General features: G+C 38.6%; 1 pseudogene; it reads right to left on the reverse strand.

Annotated features, from left to right (window-relative positions):
• Positions 1 to 4,508: 4,508 nt before the first annotated feature.
• LOC135154104 (uncharacterized) lies at positions 4,509 to 10,427 on the reverse strand (annotated as a pseudogene).
• Positions 10,428 to 12,597: the final 2,170 nt, after the last annotated feature.

A 12,597-nucleotide genomic window follows, 5' to 3' on the forward strand; every position in this document is an offset into this window, starting at 1 on the left:
GGCTATTTACCGGCTACTTATTGTTGGCTTTGGTTTGGCTGGTCACATGACATCCGACATTGATGAAATTTTCTGGCGCTTTTAAGAAAAAAAATTACTGTTTATAAAACAGTAAACGGCAGTGGAGGTCAATCGCATTTTTGCACTCTTTGACGGCTCTTATTCTGTCAGGGGGCTGAAACTCCATACATTTCCATGGTTGTCTCGAGTGCGTAGGAGAGGAGGCCCTGATCAATCTGTTGTACATTTGGTCTCTTGCTTACCTTGCTTGTCTTGCCAGTACATTTCCTCTGTGCTAGGATCTCATTGGTTATTAATCTACATACCAACTTTTTAGCAAAGTTCTTCATTGAAGAGGAGTTTCCCTGGATAGACATCAAAGTTGCGGATGACAGAGGGATTGTTGCCTCCTTGGATGCACTAACATCATCCGATTCGGCTACGGATGATGTTATGGGTTCGGCTACGCGTACCGCTACGGGTACGGCTACGTGGATATTATTATTGAAGTTGCTGTTCAATTTTTCAATGTTGCCATTCAACCTCTCTAAAGCAACTGCAATCCTATAAAAAACTTTTTGACACTGATTTACTACCATAATAGCTTTTGCCGTTCTTTCTCTCCTCTCTCTCGCCCCTCTCACTCACTTCATCCACCCACTCACTCTCTTAGCAATGTACTTGTACTTCTGAAATTAAGAAAAAATAATTGTACTGATTACCCCTGTGGTTTTGTGGTAGTTAATATACATATTTATAAACTACCTGAGTGTATTCATTTTCTTGCAATATTTTTCATAGGGCTACTTGCTTTAGGCCTCCACCATCCTAATATTTGGCTATTTACCGGCTACTTATTGTAGGCTTTGGGTTGGCTGGTCACATGACATCCGACATTGATGAAATTTTCTGGCGCTTTTAAGAAAAAAAATTACTGTTTATAAAACAGTAAACGGCAGTGGAGGTCAATCGCATTTTTGCACTCTTTGACGGCTCTTTTTCTGTCAGGGGGCTGCAACTCCATACATTTCCATGGTTGTCTCGAGTACATAGGAAAGGAGCCCCTGATCAATTTGTTGTACATTTGGTCTCTTGCTTACCTTGCTTGTCTTGCCAGCACATTTGCTCTGTGCTAGGATCTCATTGGTTATTAATCTACATACCAACTTTTTAGCAAAGTTCTTCATTGAAGAGGAGTTTGCCTGGATAGACATCAAAGTTGTGGATGACAGAGGGATTGTTGCCTCCTCGGATGCACTAACATCATCCGATTCGTCTACGGATGATGTTATGGGTTCGGCTACGGGTACGGCTACGTGGATATTATTATTGAAGTTGCTGTTCAATTTTTCAATGTTGCCATTCAACCTTTGTATTAAAAGCAACTGCAATCCTATACAAACTTTTTGACACTGATTTACTACCATAACAGCTTTTGCCGTTCTTTCTATCCTCTCTCTCGCCCCTCTCACTCACTTCATCCACCCACTCACTCTCTTAGCATTGTACTTGTACTTCTGAAAATTAAGAAAAAATAATTGTACTGATTACCCCTGTGGTTTTGTGGTAGTTAATATACATATTTATAAACTACCCGAGTGGATTTATTTTCTTGCAAAATTGTTCATAGGGCTACTTGCTGTAGGCCTCCACCAGCCTGTTATTTGGCTATTTACCGGCTACTTATTGTTGGATTTGGGTTGGCTGGTCACATGACAACCGACATTGATGAAATTTTCTGGCGCTTTTAAGAAAAAAAATTACTGTTTATAAAACAGTAAACGGCAGTGGAGGTCAATCGCATTTTTGCACTCTTTGACGGCTCTTTTTCTGTCAGGGGGCTGCAACTCCATACATTTCCATGGTTGTCTCGAGTACATAGGAAAGGAGCCCCTGATCAATTTGTTGTACATTTGGTCTCTTGCTTACCTTGCTTGTCTTGCCAGCACATTTGCTCTGTGCTAGGATCTCATTGGTTATTAATCTACATACCAACTTTTTAGCAAAGTTCTTCATTGAAGAGGAGTTTGCCTGGATAGACATCAAAGTTGTGGATGACAGAGGGATTGTTGCCTCCTCGGATGCACTAACATCATCCGATTCGGCTACGGATGATGCTATGGGTTCGGCTACGCGTACCGCTACGGGTACGGCTACATGGTTATTATTATTGAAGTTGCTGTTCAATTTTTCAATGTTGCCATTCAACCTTTCTATTAAAAGCAACTGCAATCCTATACAAACTTTTTGACACTGATTTACTACCATAACAGCTTTTGCCGTTCTTTCTATCCTCTCTCTCGCCCCTCTCACTCACTTCATCCACCCACTCACTCTCTTAGCATTGTACTTGTACTTCTGAAAATTAAGAAAAAATAATTGTACTGATTACCCCTGTGGTTTTGTGGTAGTTAATATACATATTTATAAACTACCCGAGTGGATTTATTTTCTTGCAAAATTGTTCATAGGGCTACTTGCTGTAGGCCTCCACCAGCCTGTTATTTGGCTATTTACCGGCTACTTATTGTTGGATTTGGGTTGGCTGGTCACATGACAACCGACATTGATGAAATTTTCTGGCGCTTTTAAGAAAAAAAATTACTGTTTATAAAACAGTAAACGGCAGTGGAGGTCAATCGCATTTTTGCACTCTTTGACGGCTCTTTTTCTGTCAGGGGGCTGCAACTCCATACATTTCCATGGTTGTCTCAAGTACATAGGAAAGGAGCCCCTGATCAATTTGTTGTACATTTGGTCTCTTGCTTACCTTGCTTGTCTTGCCAGCACATTTGCTCTGTGCTAGGATCTCATTGGTTATTAATCTACATACCAACTTTTTAGCAAAGTTCTTTATTGAAGAGGAGTTTGCCTGGATAGACATCAAAGTTGCGGATGACAGAGGGATTGTTGCCTCCTTGGATGCACTAACATCATCCGATCCAGCTACGGATGATGCTATGGGTTCGGCTACGGGTACCGCTACGGGTACGGCTATATGGTTATTATTATTGAAGTTGGTGTTCAATTTTTCAACGTTGCCATTCAACCTCTCTAAAGCAACTGCAATCCTATACAAACTTTTTGACACTGATTTACTACCATAACAGCTTTTGCCGTTCTTTCTCTCCTCTCTCTCTCTCTCTCGCCCTTCTCAATCACTTCATCCACCCACTCACTCTCCCATCCATCCTCTCCCTCTTCTCCACCCTCTCTCTCACTCTCCAACTCTTCCTCTTCCTCTCTCACACTCTCTGTTTCACTCTCTCTCTGTTCTCCATCCTCTCCCTCACACCCTAACTCTTCTTCCTCTCTCGCATTCTCTCTCTTCTCCTTCTCTCTGACTCTCACTCTCCTCATCCTCTCTCATTCTTTTCTCCATCCTCTCTCTTCCTCTCTTTTTTACATCTAGTGACCTCACCCCACTTGGCTGCGTAATCTGATTTCTGGCTTCCCCTTGTCCAACTACCATACAACTCTGCAGGGAAAAAAACAACAATGAAAAAATGCATTTTAGTTGTCATATTTTTTCTCAATTAAATAGAATTATGTCTCCTCCCCGATGAGAGAATGCGGCACACATTTTATTATGAAATACACTTATTGGGGGGAAAAATACCCTTTTTTTATCACAGAATACAATTTTTCATTCCCAGAGGCTGGCAGGTCTGCTCTAACGACGTCATCTCCATTGCCCTCCTCATGTTTGCTGTGTAATGCATCTGCATACATTAAGGTATGTCCCTTCTCAAGGTATTTAAAGTTGATTTCTTCAGACCCCTCTCACTCGCTGCTCACCTCGGCTACCATTGAGGTAAATATGGTCCAGTTCTTATTTTCGGCTGTGCTCTTGTCCATATAAAATGTGAATTGCATGCCGTCTCTGTATTGGATTAAGTTGATGAATTTGATATATAAACTGTCGACATCTTCATTTTATCCTGCTACTGATTCATGCCTCACAATACCAGTTACTGGGTCTCCAGTTGACTCGTTCAAGTAGATCACAGGCACCTGAGTGGGATTCCTTGATATTGGTGCAGTTGTTCTCTTTCCCAGACCTGATCAGTGAGAGAACGATCCACACACAATCCATGTACGTCGGCCAAATTGTGCATTTTTCCCCAAGAGATTCTTTTTACATGTCCTCTTTGAAGCTCTCATATGAAGCCATTAACATATTAAAGTCTGCATTGGCCATGGCTTCATCCAGTATTTCCTTTGTTGGATCAAATTTGTTCTGGGAAGATGCCCTTGGATACTTCTGATAAACTGGAAAATACATCTAACAAGTATTTAACAAGAACCTGTCAAAAAGGATCCTTTCTGAGCACTTTACCGTAGTCTTGTGGCAGTGCATACTTCTGTTGAAGTTCTTCAGGGGGAATGAATTTCTTACTGGTAATTAATACCGTGGACTGGCATGCATTAAAAATTGTACCAAACACAGGCCTTGAAATGCCAAACTATACATACATGTAACTAAAATATATATGCTTATAATCCATTCAAAAGAAAAATAAAATGTGTTTTCTTGTAGATGCAACAGTATCTAGTGCGGCTGCAGCTTGCGTCCCCCACTCAAGCTCTATCCTTGGTGGTAGTTCTTGTGTCTCATCTACATCATGCATGGCATACAGTAGGCATCGACACAATGCAACCTTGGCCTGTAAAGTTGGTGCATCGTCTATCAAGAGGGTCTGTTCCTGCTGGAAGAGAGCTCCTACTTGCAATGCCTCTGATGGAGAAAGTTCTTCATATACTTTGACTAAAACTCGCCTGTAGCATGAATACCTGAAAAGGGAGAGAGAGAGCAAACCTCACAAATTTTGAGTTCTTAGTCATGAATGCAGTCCTCACTGAAATACTAAATGCATTTATTGGAACAATACAAATTTGTAAGATGACTAATCATAAGATATGTGGCATATCACATCAATCCTGCATGTAACTTTAGCAACTGCTTCATAATGATTAGTAAATAAAATAAAAAGACAATGTGACTGACAAAACTGTCTTGTTGTACACACAAGCTGGCTTGCAATGTGTTTACTACCTGCAACAATCTTGAACTTAATCTTATATCCTTTTCAGACTTTAAAAAAATCCTAAACCCAGGAAATAAACGTAGGTGGGATTAAGGCTGGATTTCCCAGGGTTTAACTTAGCCCACTTCTGTGAAAGAAATAATCACACAATGATAAATAAGTAATAACTCCATACATTTCCATGGTTGTCTCGAGTACGTAGGAGAGGAGCCCCTGATCAATCTGTTGTACATTTGGTCTCTTGCTTACCTTGCTTGTCTTGCCAGCACAGTTGCTCTGTGCTAGAACCTCATTTGTAATTAATCTACAAACTAACTTTTTTGCAAAATTCTTCATTGAGGATGAGTTTGCCTGGATAGACTTGAGCGTTGTGGAAGAGAGAGGGATAGTTGCCTCCTCGGATGCACTAACATCATCCGATTCGTCTACGGATGATGCTATGATTTCGGCTACGGGTACGGCTACATGGTTATTATTATTGAAGTTGCTGTTCAATTTTTCAATGTTGCCATTCAACCTCTCTAAAGCAACTGCAATCCTATACAAACTTTTTGACACTGATTTACTACCATAACAGCTTTTGCCGTTCTTTCTTCCCTCTCTCTCGCCCCTCATACTCACTTCATACACCCACTCACTCTCCCATCCATCCTCTCCCTCTTCTCCATCCTCTCTAGCAAGAATACACATAATTATGATACAAAATATGATATACATCTTTCATAATAGGTGAGGTATGAAAAAGTATAAATTAGCAAAATAGGTGAGGTATGAAAAAGTATAAATCAGCAAAAAAGCTAAAATTAGTTAATTGTGTAAGAAGTAATAAAATCTGATATGAATCAATGTTATCATAATGTTTTAATATTATGATTTCATGGAATTATGACAAAGGATTCCTGTTTGGGGTCCAGAAGTAATTTCAAATATGCAAAATAAATTTATATAGAACAATTCTTCTAGAGACGGAAATATTAAATACAATGTCCACGCTACATGTATATGATTGGGATGTTTTTGTATTCCTAAAAATGTCCATATGTATTTTGCTTTAGTTTTTTATCCTTTCAAACAAACCCATGCTGTCAGCAAGTACAATAGTTTTGCAAAACAGGCCTACAAGTAAAAGCCGTGATAGTTTGAACAATATAATTTTGGAATAAATTACACACTCACCACTGATAATTTCTTGAATTGCTTCGCTTCCTTCCAATTCCATGTTCAAACTTTAGATGTACTGACTACTGTATCCTACTGGGCCGGGGATGTCGTCAAAAAATCGGAATGTGAAACAAAGATAATTAATTTGTCTAATTTAAACTCTAGAGACAAAAAATAAATAAAAGAAGTAAATTTTGTTGATTCATAATTAAATCATTTAAAGGAAACCAACACCCAATGATAGAATCAACCTGAAAAGGAAAGAGATGTAACTAAAAACATTGATAGGCGTAATATCATGGTTCTATACAGATCTAGATTTATTAACGCCCAAAACTTATCCATAAAGTGTTTAAGAGGAATTTTAGCTCTTTCTGATGGTTTGATTTTTTTTTTAAATTTAGATACCAGATCACAATGAAAAATTACGACAAAGTGAAAAAAAAACAATTTTCATTTTCCTACAGAATGGGGACATGACAATCTCAACACACACACACAAATAATGGTTTGCAATTTATCTCTAAATCCTCATCTCAAATAATCATATATTATAGACTTGTCCTTACTGTCAAAAGAAGCCCTTGAATTTTCTTTTTCCATACCAAGGGTCAGGGAGATCCGGCCCGCGAAGCGGGCGGGCCGGAGGCCTGGGCCAGACAGGCCAAGCACAAAATCATCTGATCAATTCAGATCACATTTTTCTAGCAGGTTTAATTTCCCGAAAAATGTACCATTTTTATCCTAAATCAGCCTGTTTTATGCCAACACTTTTCATTGTGGCTTCAGACACCGTAAAATAAATCTAGGTCTCTAAGTTAGTTCAATATTTTACATGAAGATATACGGTATATAACCTACCCCTTCTTGCATGAGATGAGCCGGGTCGCCGAGTGCATTCAAATTTAACAGTTTATCCAAAACTGAAGTGAACGCCCGATTCTTGCACGCATTGAGTCTACGCTGTCTTCGAGCTGAATTTTACTTTAGGTAAAAAATATTTTTTTTTGCTTACAAATTCTACTTTGGGAGCCAATTTTATTTAGGGAAATTAAGTATTAAATGATCAAATTTAAAAAAAGAACGAAAAATAGCCGACTTTGATAATTGAAATGTAATTAAGTTTAATGTTGTCTGCCATTTTGAAGACACCGTCAAACCTCAGATTGGTCAATTATTAGCCTGCTACTTCTCACCAACCACGCACGGTGATCCATAAATATCATCTCGCCGAGTGTGCCACCGATTCTGCAGCATCGGTGACTCACTCAGCGTCTATGCCACCGGTGCGAAGTTTACTACACAACCCTACGGCATTGTGAGTCTCCGGTGCAACGCGGGATGAGTCACCGGTGCAATATTTATCGCTCACTCTCCAACTCTTCCTCTTCCTCTCTCACACTCTCTGTTCCACCTCTCTGTTCTCCATCCTCTCCCTCTTCTCCATCCTCTCTCTCTCTCTCTTCATCCTCTCTCTCACTCCTTTTCTCCATCCTCTCTTTTTTACATCTAGTGACCTCACCCCACTTGGCTGCGTAATCTGATTTCCAGCTTCCCCTCGTCCAACTACCACACAACTCTGCAGGGAGAAAAACAATGAAAAAATGCATTTTAGTTGTCATAATTTTTCTCGATGAAATAAAATTATGTCTCCTCTTTTTCCTTTGCTTTTCTTTCCTCCTTTTTTTTGTTCTTGGTTGTAGAACTTCTGGGGCCTTCCATACTCAAATACGGCAGTGCTATGCGGTTAGGGTCCGGGGCAGAGCCCTCGGAACTTCTTGATGGCAATGCCATTTTATATCAATGCTATTTTTAATCAAATCTCGGATATATACATTCAAAATAAAAATAAAATGTATTTTCTTGTAGATGCAACAGTATCTAATGCGGCTGCAGCTTGCATCCTCCACTCAAGCTGTACCCTTGGTGGTAGTTCTTGTGTCTCATCTACATCATGCATGGCATACAGTAGGCTTCAACACAATGCAACCTTGGCCTGTAAAGTTGGTGCATCGTCTATCAAGAGGGTCTGTTCCTGCTGGAAGAGAGCTCCCACTTGCAGTGCCTCTGATGGAAAAAGTCCTTCATATACTTTGACTAAAACTTGCCTGTATCATGAATACCTGAGAAAAGAGAGAGAGAGAGCAAACCTTACAAATTTTGAGTTCTTAGTCATGAATGCAGTCCTCAATGAAATACTAAATGCATTTATTGGAACAATACAAATTTGTAAGATGAATTAAATTATAAGATATGTGGCATATAACATCATTCCTACATGTAAATTAACATGTAGTAAATGAATCAAAAAGACAATATGACTGACAACAAAGACTGTTTTGTTGTACACACAAGCTGGCTTGCAATGTGCTTGTTTTTTTTTCTTTCAATTTTTATTGATCAAATAAAACATAATTACAGAAATCAAAACAATAATTACAATGTATTTACACGATAACACAAAGCAGCATTAAAAATTTAAATAGAGAGAACAAAGGTTTTTCAATCATTGAAATCAATTCTCAATTTTTTTAAATGTAGAGGAAGTTTGTTATTTTTCTTGGCAATGAAATATTCTATTTTCCTCATTAGAGCCAAGAAACCCTCAAATACAGGTGAATATTTACCTTTAAATTTGCAGACATAAAAGTAGGTTCTCATTTTCTTTCTTCATTTGGATGATTTCCTCTTTCACTTTCTCTACTTCAAAATCTAGGTTCTGAATTTTTGTTCATTGTCTACAAACTTACCAGATAATTTCTCCAACGCCAAATCCATTTAAGCATCCGTTCTATTGGCAAACTCCTGAAACCAGACCGGGGGAGAACCATCAGCTGGATCGGCTACTGTTGCAAACATCTGCCGTTTCATGCTTGCACTTGTTTGTCTCAACCGTAGTGCTAGAGTCAGTGTTTTCTGGCTTTTGTCCTTTTACCGTTAGCAGGCGAATCACTTAGTTTCAACTTCTTAACATGCGGCGAAAAGGTACTTTTAGGTGGAAGAGAGTCATTTTGAACATCCATGTCTTAGGTAATCTTTCGAGTTAAAACTGGAAAGTCCTTGTTTAAATTTAGCCGCAATAATATCTGCTACTATCTTGCACCCGATCTTATATCCTAACCCAAAGGAAATAGTGTAGGTGGGATTAAGGCTGGATTTCCCAGGGTTTTTAACATAGTCCACTTCTGTTTTACGCACATTCATTTGACGGTGTGGCAAACTAATCAATATTCGAAAGCTTTGTGATACTTATAGTCAGGGGTTGAGGTGTTTTAATACACCAGCTACATGTATAAAGCAAATAGTGTGGGGTTAAGACAGTCTGAAACCAGAATATTCCAGGGTTAAGGATGGTACAGGATTAAGAAACTGAAGTCTGAAAAAATAATAGGGTTACCTGTCTTCACTAGAAAGATCCAGCAGAGCTTCCCAAATGCTATATCCCCCAAGGAGAATATAACTGGCCTCTTCACAGTTTTCCTGTTCCCAGGCACCATCCGTCAATACAGGAAGAACTGGTATGTGGATCTCCTATACTCCCTTTGATAGTGGCCTTGAAAGTGTCCACTCTGGCGTGATTTGCTTCTAACAGAGTAAGCCCCTTTGCAGCATTCTTTATTGTTTGCAGGGGCACACAATCACTCCTGCATTAATAAGTGGATTGAAAAGAAAACATGAAAAATAATTATTAGAGCAGTTTAAACTTTTTGAAATTGATACATACACATACATTATTAATGCATAATACAACATAACCTTTTTACCACCCCCCCCCCCCCCTCCAAAAAAAAAAAAATAATAATAATTATAATAATAAATTATAAATAAATAGTTTGCAATTTTCTTTGCAATGAAGCAGAGACAACAGATACTTTGTTGTTCCCCAAAGTACTGACTGGAAGATTTATTGAGCTATTTTTCACTGGAATATCTGCACTTGTTTCTAAATCATCATCAGATAAAGAAAATATGAAATGTCCTACCTCTGAATTTCCCTGCTGCATCAGAGTTGGTTTTCCTTCCTGGGTTCAATTTCACTCTCTTCCTCCTTGGTTGAAGGTCAGGACGTGTTTTGGGGATGGAATAGAAATGCTGTTCGAGGGTCAAGTCATCAAGTGTGAAGTTTTCACAGGAATTGAATTGCTCGCTGAGTGCATCTATATCTGCAGCATCAACAGGGAGTTCCTCGGTCTTACCATCTTCCAATGTGAACGGCATTAAATTGAAAGGAAATAGAAGATTGAGAGTCTTAGGGTTAAGGATGGTCCAGGAATAAGAAACTGAAGTCTGAAAAATAATAGGGTTACCTGTCTTCACTAGAAAGATCCAGCAGAGCTTCCCAAATGCTATATCCCCCAAGGAGAATATAACTGGCCTCTTCACAGTTTTTCTGTTCCCAGGCACCATCCGTCAATACAGGAAGAACTGGTATGTGGATCTCCTATACTCCCTTTGATAGTGGCCTTGAAAGTCTCCACTCTGGGGTGATTTGCTTCTAAAAGAGTAAGCCCATTTGCAGCCTTCTTTATTGTTTGCAGGGGCACACAATCACTCCTGCATTAATAAGTGGATTGAAAAGAAAACATGCAAAAAAATTATTAGAGCAGTTTAAACTGTTTGAAATTGATATATACACATACATTATTAATGCATAATAAAACAACCTTTTTACCCCCCCCCCAAAAAAAAATATATATAATAATAATAATTACAATAATAAATTATAAATAAATAAACAAATAAATAGTTTGCAATTATCTTTGCAATGAAGCAGAGACAACAGATACTTTTTTGTTCCCCCAAGTACTGACTGGAAGATTTGTTGAGCTATTTTTTACTGGAATATCTGCACTTGTTTCTAAATCATCATCAGATAAAGAAAATATGAAATGTCCTACCTCTGAATTTCCCTGCTGCATCAGAGTTGGTATTCCTTCCTGGGTTCAATTTCACTCTCTTCCTCCTTGGTTGAGGGTCAGGACGTGTTTTGGGGGTAAAATGGAATTGCAGTTCGAGGGTCAAGTCATTAAGTGTGAAGTTTTCACAGGAATTAAATTGCTCGCTGAGCGCTTCTATATCTGCAGCGTCAACAAGGAGTTCCTTGGTCTTGCCATCTTCCAATCTGAAAGGCATTAAATTGAAAGGAAATAGATGATTGAGAGTCTTAGGGATAAGGATGGTACAGGAATAAGAAACTGAAGTCCTAAAAATATTAGGATTACCTGTCTTCGCTAGAAAGATCCAGCAGAGCTTCCCACATGCTATATCCCCCAAGGAGAATATAACTGGCCTCTTCACAGTTTTCCTGTTCCCAGGCACCATCCGTCAATACAGGAAGAACTGGTATGTGGATCTCCTATACTCCCTTTGATAGTGGCCTTGAAAGTGTCCACTCTGGCGTGATTTGCTTCTAACAGAGTAAGCCCCTTTGCAGCATTCTTTATACTTTGCAGCGGCACCTCAATCACTCCTATATTATTAATAGGTGGTTTGAAAAGAAAACATGGAACTATGAAATGTACTATGTTATTTTTTTTTAAACAAGCAAACAAAAAAAGTTTGCAATTCTTTGCTATTGTTTTTGTTTTGTTTTAACTTTCTGTATTCACGGTTGAAAACAAAATATGCTAGTTGCCCACATTTAAAGCTGATTTTAAATTATCATTAATTACTTTCTCTAATGTCCTTGGACGTTTTGCCATACAGTTCATACAAGTGTCATCTGCATACAGGAGAGAGCACTTCCTTATTGATATACCGGTATGTAAATCATTTGAAGTAATGATAAACATCAGTGGCCCAAGAATATTTCCTTGGGTCACCCCACTTGTTACTTTTCTGATCTAAGACATGTTACCTTGAAATAATCTTCAAACCATAAGGTAGAATTTGGATCAAAACCATAATAACGTAACTTTTTCAACAAAATGTTATAAGGGTGAATGCATTCTCTAAATCAAGCATTACAATACCTACTGCGTAACCATTTTCTTATTGTCTACAGATCTCTTGGATGAGAGATAAAAGCACAGTCAATGTAGAGTGTTTCGGTCAAAAACCTTGTTGGTATGAACATAATACTATTTTTAAAATTTAATTGTATACTTGGTTAAACACAATTTTCTCAATTACCTTTATCATGCCATGCAGCAAATTATTAAGTCCGTAAACATGAACTAACATGTTTAAACATGAACTAAAGTTCATGTTTAACTCACCAATGATATTAAGCCTCCAGCTTCAGACTCCCAAGCGTTGAAAGTCTTCAACTGCGGGCATGGGCAAGGCATCACGCCATTCATGAAATTTTGGCCGGGGCCCACCACCTTACGAGAAATGTCTTCCATTGATATATCACAAAGCATTACTCACAAGGAGGTCATGAAAA

Source organism: Lytechinus pictus, chromosome 5 (genome assembly GCF_037042905.1).
Source record: "Lytechinus pictus isolate F3 Inbred chromosome 5, Lp3.0, whole genome shotgun sequence".
Classification (NCBI taxonomy): Eukaryota; Metazoa; Echinodermata; class Echinoidea; order Temnopleuroida; family Toxopneustidae; genus Lytechinus; species Lytechinus pictus.